Genomic DNA, 11,506 nt, shown 5'->3' with positions numbered 1-11,506 from the left:
TGCTAATCTAGTTTGAAGAACAATGCCAGCAACTCAACATGGCCTCCTACTTATTGGTAGGCAAAGGATGGTAAGCAATGATGCAGAGAATGGCCACGTAATTAAGGGGCAACGTGATTGTGCCCAGCAGCAGTAGATGGTGGTCTACTGTTTGTTTGACAGCATTATTAATAGGTGTTTCGTGCTGTCTTCTCAGGCAACAACAGTCAGGTACGAGTACACCTAGCAGCAGAGCTGCCAAGGACGGATGGACAATGCATATCATCTGTCAAGAAAGATCTACCCACCTAACTGAAAATTGGACAGTAGTATGTGACTGGAATGAAAGGAGAAAAAAGGAATTCCAGGTCCTTTTTCTGGAAACAAAATAATTTACTAGACGCATGCATACACGGGCCAGGGAAGAAAATGATGCAGTGAATTAGTCTGACAGATAGAGAGAAATAACAGGGAAGGGGATTGTACTACTCACCGGGACATCCTCTTGGAAGACGCCGTAGCTGTGGGGCGCCTCCATGGCAAACTCCATGCTGTTCCTCGGAGCATCAAACCCTGCAATTGAGCCCAATGAGAATCGGTTAAACTTGCTGCAACACACTGGACTTGGCTCGTTCTAAAAAACCCAGCGGAAGCTACTAATCGAGCGAGAAGAGGGGCTCACCGGTGTGCCCTTGCTTGGCGGCGACGTGGAAGGCATCGAGGTCGAGGCGGGAGCGGAGCTTGGCGGCCTCGAGGTCGTAGAGCGGGAGGAGGAGGCGCATGGCCTCGGCGTCCGCTGGGACGTAGAGCGCGGACTCCTCGGCGTCGGCCAGGAGGCGGCGCACGGCCTCGGCGTCCGCGGATCGGAGGGCCGCGAAGAGCGCCTGGTGGGAGAGCGGCGGGAGATCCATCGTCGAGCGGGCGGCCAACCGGAGAGCCGGCGCGGAGCTGACCAAACGGAACCCTAGCGCGTCGGCCGACCTTCTCGACTCGATCTAGGGCATAGGGTAGGGAAAGATGGTGAGGGGGGGAGGGACGAGGTCGGCGGCGGTGGTGAGGAGGGCTGCGAGGTCGGCGGTGGGTGGGAGCGGCGGGGAGAGAACTGGATCAGGGAAAGGAGGCTGGAGAGAGGACTGGATCGAGGGAGGAGGTGGCGGCAGCTGTGAGCAGAGGAGGGGTGCGATGGGGGGGAGTCGATGGGATCCAGAGCTCGGTCGCCATGGCTGCGCCGCGGGCTAGAGTTTCGGGCGCTTGGGAGGCATGGGGATTCGGGCTCCTCCCCGTCGACGGCCATGGTGCGGGGGCGGCGGCGGCTAGGGTTTGGTGAGCAGGTGCAGGTGCGGGAGAGTGGGGGCGTGGGGGCTAGGGTTGGAACGGTGGGGAGTGTGGGCTGCGTGGGTGAGGGGGTGAGAGGGCTACGTGGGTGAGAGGGTGAGGGGATGAGGTCTGCCGTTGGATCCCGGAGCATCTGACGGTGTCGGATGCATGATCCGCGTGATATGCCTATAGACCAATCAGAACGCAACAAACAATTTGAAGACTTTATGACCTTTTAAATAGGTCACGAAAAAATCATTTTCCATTTTTAGTGCTCAAAATGAGTTCTTTTTTGTAAAAGACCTACCAAATATTTGTTCACATGATATTCTTTATATTCTTTATATTTGTTCAAAATGAGTTCTTTATACTCTGCAAAAGTTTACATCTTGGAATAGTAAACAGTATCGACAAAGGGCTTTTTTATATTCTTTGCACAAAAAATCATTTTCCATTTTTCGAGTGCCCCAAATGAGGTTTTTTTGTGAAGGACCTACCAAATAATTGTTGCAAAATTGGACCAAATCAATTTTATAAAATACTAGGACATATATAATGCACAATTGACAAAATGGTTGGGTGAAAAAAGTTTTGATCCACCTCTGGTGAAAAAGACAAATTGTCGTCGATTCAGCTGGAAACGGGTCAAATTTGAACTGTAGCTGTCTCATAGTTTGCTCTTTATTTTTTCCAAAAATCATTTCTACGTAAATAAGTATCTAATTAATCATAGAAACAACAAAAAAATTCCAAGATTCAACCACTAGCTAGGAACGGTCATTCCCGCCGTTTTGACCGCATTTTGAAACGGGCATAAAAAATTCAAAAAAATCAAAAAATTGGGAAACCTTCGCATTGTGTCATTATATGTGGCCAAGTTTCCAGGAAAAATAACAAACTTGTAATACGGCAATTATTTTAAAAAAGTGTTCTCAGAAATGAGCTATCACGTGTGGAGATCAATGGCTTTCAAGCCAAATGATCAATCTTATGGCCACATTCATGGCATAGTTTGTTCAAATGATCTCATATTGTGCACAAGGGTGCATATTGGAATGACAAACAATATTGCCTAAGGAAGTTTTCATTTTCCTTGGACGGAAAAACCATTTTCAATTTTTCGAGTGTCCAAAAGGGTTTTTTTGTGAAGAACCTACCAAATAATTGTTGCAAAATTGGACCAAATCATTTTTCTAAAATATTAGTCCATATTTAACACACAATTGACCAAATGGTTGGGTGTAAAAAGTTTTGATCCTCCTCTGGTGAAAAAGACAAATTTCCGTCGATTCAGGTGGAAGCGGGTCAAATTTGAACTGTAGCTGCCTTATAGTTTGCTCTTTATTTTTTCCAAAACTCATTTCTAGGAACATAAGTATCTACTTAATCAGAGAAACACCAAAAAATTCCAAGATTCAACCACTAGCTAGGAACGGTCATTCTCGTCGTTTTGACCGCATTTTGAAACGGGCATAAAAAATTCAAAAAAAATCAAAAAATTGGGAAACCTTCGCATTGTGTCATTATATGTGGCCAAGTTCCTAGGAAAAATAACAAACTTGTAATACGGCAATTATTTTAAAAAAGTGTTCTCAGAAACGAGCTATCACGTGTGGAGATCAATGGCTTTCAAGCCAAATGATCAATCTTATGGCCACACTCATGGCATAGTTTGTTCAAATGATATCATATTGTGCACAAGGGTGCATATTGGAATGACAAACAATATTGCCTAAGGAAGTTTTCATTTTCCTTGGACGGAAAAACCATTTTCAATTTTTCGAGTGTCCAAAAGGGTTTTTTTGTGAAGAACCTACCAAATAATTGTTGCAAAATTGGACCAAATCATTTTTCTAAAATATTAGGCCATATTTAATGCACAATTGACCAAATGGTTGGGTGTAAAAAGTTTTGATCCTCCTCTGGTGAAAAAGACAAATTTCCGTCGATTCAGGTGGAAGCGGGTCAAATTTGAACTGTAGCTGCCTTATAGTTTGCTCTTTATTTTTTCCAAAACTCATTTCTAGGTACATAAGTATCTATTTAATCAGATAAACAACAAAAAAAATCCAAGATTCAACCACTAGCTAGGAACGGTCATTCTCGTCGTTTTGACCGCATTTTGAAACGGGCATAAAAAATTAAAATAAAATCAAAAAACTGGGAAACCTTCGCATTGTGTCATTATATGTGGCCAAGTTCCTAGGAAAAATAACAAAATTGTAATACGGCAATTATTTTAAAAAAGTGTTCTCAGAAACGAGCTATCACGTGTGGAGAGCAATGGCTTTCAAGCCAAATGATCAATCTTATGGCCACACTCATGGCATAGTTTGTTCAAATGATCTCATATTGTGCACAAGGGTGCATATTGGAATGACAAACAATATTGCCTAAGGAAGTTTTCATTTTCCTTGGACGGAAAAACCATTTTCAATTTTTCGAGTGCCCAAAAGGGGTTTTTTTGTGAAGGACCTCCCAAATAATTGTTGCAAAATTGGACCAAATCATTTTTCTAAAATATTAGGCCATATTTAATGCATAATTGACAAAATGGTTGGGTGAAAAAAGTTTTGATCCTCCTCTCGTGAAAAAGACAAATTTCCGTCGATTCAGTAGGAAGCGGGTCAAATTTGAACTGCAGCTGCATCATAGTTTGCTATTTATTTTTTACAAAAATCATTTCTAGGTACATAAGTACCTATTTAATCATATAAAAACCTAAAAAATTCCAAGATTCAACCACTAGCTAGGAACGGTCATTCTCGTCATTTTGACCGCATTTTGAAACGGGCATAAAAAATTCAAAAAAAAATCGAAAAATTGGGAAACCTTCGCATTGTGTCATTATATGTGGCCAAGTTCCTAGGAAAAATAACAAACTTGTAATACGTCAATTATTTTAAAAAAGTGTTCTCAGAAACGAGCTATCACGTGTGGAGATCAATGGCTTTCAAGCCAAATGATCAATCTTATGGCCGCACTCATGGCATAGTTTGTTCAAATGATCTCATATTGTGCACAAGGGTGCATATTGGAATGACAAACAATATTGCGTAAGGAAGTTTTCATTTTCCTTGGACGGAAAAACCATTTTCAATTTTTCGAGTGCCCAAAAGGGGTTTTTTGTGAAGGACCTCCCAAATAATTATTGCAAAATTGGACCAAATCATTTTTCTAAAATATTAGGCCATATTTAATGCACAATTGACAAAATGGTTGGGTGTAAAAATTTTTGATCCTCCTCTCGTGAAAAAGACAAATTTCCGTCGACTCAAGAGGAAGCGGGTCAAATTTGAACTGCAGCTACATCATAGTTTGCTATTTATTTTTTACAAAAATCATTTCTAGGTACATAAGTACCTATTTAATCAGAGAAACACCAATAAAATTCCAAGATTCAACCACTAGCTAGGAACGGTCATTCCCGCCGTTTTGACCGCATTTTGAAACGGGCATAAAAAATTCAAAAAATTGGGAAACCTTCACATTGTGTCATTATATGTGGCCATGTTCCTAGGAAAAATGACAAACTTGTAATACGGCAATTATTTTTAAAAAGTGTTCTCAGAAACGAGCTATCATGTGTGGAGATCAATGGCTTTCAAGCCAAATGATCAATCTTATGGCCACGTTCATGGCATAGTTTATTCAAATGATCTCATATTGTGCACAAGGGTGCATATTGGAATGGTAAACAATGTTGCCTAAGGAAGTTTTCATTTTCTTTGGACGAAAAAACCATTTTCCATTTTTCGAGTGCCCAAAAGGAGGTTTTTTTGTGAAGGACCTCCCAAATAATTGTTGCAAAATTGGAACACATCATTTTTTTTAAAATACTAGGCCATATTTAATTCACAATTGACAAAATGGTTGGGTGTAAAAAGTTTTGATCCACCTCTCGTGAAAAAGACAAATTTCCGCCGATTCAGCAGGAAGCGGGTCAAATTTGAACTGCAGCTGTCTCATAGTTTGCTATTTATTTTTTCCAAAAATCATTTCTAGGTACATAAGTACCTATTTAATCATAAATACATGGTTTGGTGGCGATACGTCGAGGTTTGGGCTGTGGCCGAGGGCCCCAACTCTAGAGCGCGTAAACTCGCATGCCCGCCGCGTGACCCTGGCATTGCCATGTGTTCTGGGCGGCATAGGCATGTCTAGTGGGTTGGGCACTCCCCAGGTAGGTGCTAGGAAGAAAATTACAACATAAGATTCTCACGAGGAGACCGATCGATGCTCAAACATGAATAAGCAGCCAAGTGTTTGATTAGCGGTACGGGAAATGCACATGGCCAATGGGCGTGAGTTTTGGCCGAGGATGATCAGCTACTAAGGAGAATGTATTCACAAATTTTCAGCTCAAAAGGAGGCTCCTAGGTGGTACTTGCTTTGCAAAGTACCACACTGGACAAAAATATGAATGTTGAAGCTGGGCTCAATATAATGAATGGATTGAGCTGAAATTTGGTGGAGGATGGTTATTTGGGCATAGGAAAGCATTTTAGAAAATTGATATCATTTTGACATGCCAAAGTAGTACTTCCTTCACAATGCTCTTCTATGGACAAAAACTTGGGAAGACTAGTGAGAGAGATTGGATGAATGCAATGAGCTAAAAATTGGTGTAGGTAAGTTACATAGGTATGGTCATGCGCTAGTAAATTTTCAGATCATTTGGGTAAGCCTAGCTAGTACTTACTTCACAAAGCTTCTCTCGAGGTAGAAACTTTGGAAATTTCCTGAGAAAGATTTACTAGGAAAATTGAGCTGAACATTATCATGTGGCAATGATTTGGGTATGGAAGAGTTCCCGAAAAGTTTGAGGGTAATAGGAGGGGTCTATATAACACTTGCTTTGCAACGTGCCAATTTGGCCATAAAATATAAATTGAACCTGGGCTCACATAGATGATTTGACTGAGCTGCAATTTGGAGGAGGGTGATAATTTGGGCATATGAAGGAACTGTATAAATTTCATGTCATTTAGAGATATAAAAAAGGTACTTCCTTCACAATGCTTCTAGGTGGACAAAAACTTTGGAAAATTGCCGAGGAAGATTTGCTAGGGAAATGGAGCTGAATTTTGTCATGCGGTAATGATTTGGATAGGAAAGAGTGCCCAAAAATTCTGAGGGCAATCAAGAATATATAAATAGCACTTCCTTCATAAAGTGTTGTTGTGAACAGAATAGGAAAATGAATATTGTTGAATTAGTTTTGAACTAGGCAAGGAAGGATTTTTACATATTTGATGAATATATGCCCCAAAGAATTTATGAGATTTTTTTGGGAATTTTGGGAATGATAGAAATATAGGTTGCTTCACAACCTAGGGCAAAAACTGCCACATGGACATGACACATAGGCAAAACTGATGAGATGGCGCCTAGTCATCACAACCAACCACAATCTACAAGGCTATGACCATCTATATTGGTCATTAACAACTAGAAATAAGGCAGTGGACTAGCACTGTTTGCTTTGTGACCATTTCGTGTAAGGAAATTACGACCTTTCGGACCAAAATGGTCGCAATGGTTTAGGGTTTGGAGCCCCCTGAACACATTTTGACCAATTGGTCTAAAATGGTCATAAATTTATGACCAATTCTTCGAGGGTCACTGACAAAAGGTCATAAGTTGACATATTTCTTGTAGTGTTTGCTTAGGGTTTGGCAGTGGCTATGACAAGTGAAACTCGGTGGCGCCGGATAGAAAGAATCGATAGGTCCGAGTTTGGCTTAGGGTTTAGGTCATTTGTGGATATGGGAAAGTAGCTGAGGATTTTGGAGCATATCATTAAGCACATGAAGCAAAAAGCTCATTAAGCAACACCTCATCCCTCCTTGATAGTATTGGCTTTTCCTATGGACTCAATGTGATCTTGGATCACTAAAATGTAAAATGAGGAGTCTTGAGCCAATCATTTGTCCTTAGCATTTTGAGGGTTCCACTTTCACCATCCATGCCATGCCAATCATTGAGCTTTCCTGAAATAATCATCTTGGAATAGCATTAGCTCAATGAGCTATATGTTGTTATGAATTACCAAAACCACCTAGGGATAGTTGCACTTTCAATCTCCCCCTTTTTGGTAATTGATGACAACATATAGATCAAAGCTTCGACAAATGATAATAAGAGTGAAATATATCGTCGCTTTGAGAAGTATGTGATAAGTAAGAGCTCCCCCTAAATTTGTGCATGTTTAAAATTTGCTTTGGACTGCAAATGCACAAAGAGTTAGAATCATGGGTTACTCTTCCATGTCACATACATCTTGGTGGAGCGCTCAAAATGATAAGAATGAAATACATGCACTCATCACCAAGAAAAGTGAATGATCACATAAGATAGATAAGATATATCAAGCATGCATAAGTGTAGCTTATGATCAAGCACATGATCATCAATGTCTCACAAGCATATCAAAGTATCTCAACCAAAAGCAAACAAAGTTTGAAAAACCACCAAATAAAGCAAGAGAGAATAAAAGCAACACTCTCTCTCGAAGCCTATGATCTATACATTTTTCTCCCCCTTTGGCAACAAGTTACCAAAAAGTTCCTAGAAAATGCATAGTGCTAGATCGACACTCAGGCTTGATCTTCTGGTGGTGGTGGAGTCTGGATCACTCCAAGGACGAAGGCTTCTGTAGACGTGGTTGGAGCTGGAGTTGAAGTAGATGCTGGAGCAGGTTGGGCTGGTGCTGTGGCTGGAGCTGAGGTGGTGGCTCTGGTGTCAGGAACTGGCACTGCAGTCGACCTCTGAGCTCGTGGCACTTTGACAAATGCATCAGTGGTAGTCTTCCCTTTCCTCTCCTGCATGTCATCTTGAAGTTGCTCCACTGCAGACTGGATCTCTGTTACTTTGACATCCATGTCATAGAACTTTTGTTCTACGATCCTCTCTAAGCTCTCCTGATTCTGAGTGAGGGTGGCCAGTCCTTTCTTAATCCTGAGTGTGGATGCAATCAAGTAACTAAGCTGCTCTTGCTTGGTTTTCAAGAAATACTCAGATGCCTCCTCTTGAGTTGGCATCTTGGCAGCTTTCTCCTTCCTTGCCTTCTCCTTCTGTGCTTGAGCATGAGCTGAAGATGGTTCATCCTTGTTCATCACAACTTGATTATCTTCAAAATCTAGATGGATGGGCAAATGTTCCTTGTCCAAAAGGTATATGCATGTGCCCATCTTGGAGTTGATCAGCTCTTGGATCTGAGGGGCATAACCACAGCTCCTCTTCTGATCTGCTGCAGTCCTCTTGATTGTTTCTACCATGAGGCTCATGACTTTGAATTTTTGTGGCACAACAAAGATATGAAGCAAGTTGATTGCATGGCCTCTGATCATCTTGTGATCACCTGACTTGGGCAACAGAGTGTGCCTCAGAATCCAATTGATGGTTGGCAACCCTGACAGAAGATAATGTACTGATCCAAACTTGAAAGTATCAAGTGCCTTGTTTGGGATCTCCTTGTACATGTTGGACATAGAGTTTTGGTCCATCTTCTTCTTGGCATATATATCTAGGTCATCCTCATGCTCCTCTGGGGCATTGATGAGCTGTGCCCACTCAGCAACTGTTGATTGATACCTTGTCCCTTCTGACATCCACACAATCCTTCCATCTGGATAAAAGTGTGCTGTGGAGTAGAACTGCATGATCAGCTCTTCATTCCACTTTGTGAGCTTCTGCCCCACAAAGTCAGCTACTCCACATGCCTTGAAGCTGTCTTGCACTCCAGGATAGTGCTCTTCATTGTCCTTGATGTACTCCCAGTCAACCCATCTCATATCACAAACAATGGGCTTCTTATCCAACAAGACTGTCTCATAAATGTCCTACTGTTCCTTTGTGTGGAACCTGTAGTCAACAGCAGTTCTCCTCCTGGTAGCATATGGATCTTCTGCTCTCCACTTTCTCAGCCCTAAGTGTCTTCTGATCTTCATGTCCTCAGCCACAGGATGAGCATCATTGTGGTCTGGGATCTTGGGCTTTAACTTTCTGAGAACTTGTCCTTCCTCTTCTTCTGCAGTGTCAGGCATTGGGGCCTTGTTCTTCTCAGCAGCTGGTATGCTCCTTGTGTTCCTCTTTGGAGCTGTCTTGGCCTTTGATGCAGCCTTGGGTGCTTCCTTGGGCTTGGATGCAGTAGCCCCTGATCTTATAGCATCACCCATCGGCTTTGGCATCTTAGGTGCTGGTGCAGCAACCTCTTCTTCTTCATCATCAGAAGAGTCTCTCCTCATAGAAGGCTTGCCAACAACTCTGGCAGTGGTAGTTCTGGCTCTCTTCTTTTTCTTGTCCTGGCCAATTTCTTCCTCTTCAGATTCCATGGTGAACTTTATAGTTTCTTCAGGAACAGCCTTCCTAGGCTTGGAGGTTGGAACTCTCCTAGCAGGTGCCTTTTTGTGCATTCCTGGTTTGATGGCTGCAGCTGAGCCATACTCCTTCTTGAGCACAACTCTTTTGGAAGTAGCTTCCTCTTCTGCCACATAGTCCTCATCCTCTGATTCTGAGGTTCTTTTCTTCCTTTGTCTGGTGGCAGCTTTTGGCAAGTTACTGGGAGTGCTCCTGCTGCCTTCATCTGAAGAACTGGAGGGACTAGTGCCCTCACTCATGTGCACTTGTTGTTCTGACAGGTTCTGGCTATCACTCTGATCTGACATGATGAACAAGCTGACTGCTGACCCTGTGAACAGTTTATAGATGAGGTAGAGTGGATGAGCATCACAAAATGCAGAGATTTTTGCAAAAGAATGATTCAAAATCTTAGTTTTAGTTTCCCACAGAAATCATTTCGGATCTACCAATTTTTAAACTCGGTGATACCGAAGCAGTTTTGGAACCTAAACTAGTGAACTCGGTCAGACCGAGTCATAGTTCGGTGGCACCGAGACTGCTAGGGTTTCACAAAGTTCCAAAATCGGTCACACCGATTAGTAATTCCCGGTCAGACCGAGTCTCACTTGTGCAATGGCATGAGCCAAATCGGTGGGACCGAGTTTTTCAACTCGGTGGGTCCGAGATGGTTTCGGCAGAAACCTAACCCTAAAATTTTCGAATCAAACCTACTCTACGAATCGCTTTGACTGGATTGGAGTGTTTCAAACGTGGCTAGAATCAATATGATCACAATGTGCGAGGAATCAGATTGGGGAATAGCACAAAGATCGAGTCCATACCCTAGTTCGGCGAAGACTCGCTACGGCGGCAACGGCGGGGTTGAATTCCATTGACGGCGACGGAGACCAGCGACTGGAGGCGGCTGGCGGCGAGGAGACGATCCGGAGACCATGTTGGCAGAGCGAGCTATCGCGCGGGCGAAGGGGTTCGGAGAAATTTCCAAATTTTTGCCCGTGTCTATATATAGCCCGACCCTGTCGGTGTGACCGAGTGGAACAACTCGGTGGCACCGAGATGCAAAACTTTATACAGTTATTGCAACTCGGTGTGACCGAATGGTTCAAATCGGTTGCACCGAGATCAAAAACATAGATCAACTTAATGATCTCGGTAGGACCGAAAGTAGGGTATCGGTCAGACCGAGAATCACAAAGAGGTTTTGGAAGTTTAAGTCTATGACGAATCGGGGACTCCGAGTGCTCCTCACACAGAGTGGTTCAAATCTGACTTGATCAATTTTGTGATGTAGCATGAATAGAGTTTGAGACGAGAAAAGCATAGATAGCTAGAGGAGGTTCTTAGGCATTCTTGTCCATCCACTAGGCAAGAGAAAACAAACCAATCAATCAAAACAACAAGTGGATGTCCTCGAATGAGTGAAATATGCAACCAACATGCTCACACAATAAAATGGCAATTTAAATATGTGACAAAGCATGCACAACCAATTCTAGCATCTATCAAGCAATTGGCGATGACTAGGTCATCTATATATGAGTATATTGACTTAGGAGTCAAATGAGAACACTTGATCATAGGTCATACTCATCGTTTAAGCTCAAGTGGGGTTACCACTTTTACATAAAGCATTGTTGTGTTCACATCATTAGAGTTGCTTTAGCTCAAGTCTTAGAGTAAAGCTCCCCCTAGATGTGATATCCCCCCTAAGAGGGATGAACTAACCTTGGGTTTTGTCGATGATGACTTCATGTAGATGTTGAAGATGTGGATGCTTAATGTTGATGTAGATCACTTGGAGCTATCCTTTTGAGTGAATTGCACTTTCAATACCTACATGGGTTAG

The sequence above is a fragment of the Triticum urartu genome, chromosome 5, assembly GCF_003073215.2.
Source record: "Triticum urartu cultivar G1812 chromosome 5, Tu2.1, whole genome shotgun sequence".
NCBI lineage: Eukaryota > Viridiplantae > Streptophyta > Magnoliopsida > Poales > Poaceae > Triticum > Triticum urartu.
The sequence above is the reverse complement of the archived record's forward strand: the minus strand, read 5'-3'. Positions refer to the sequence as shown.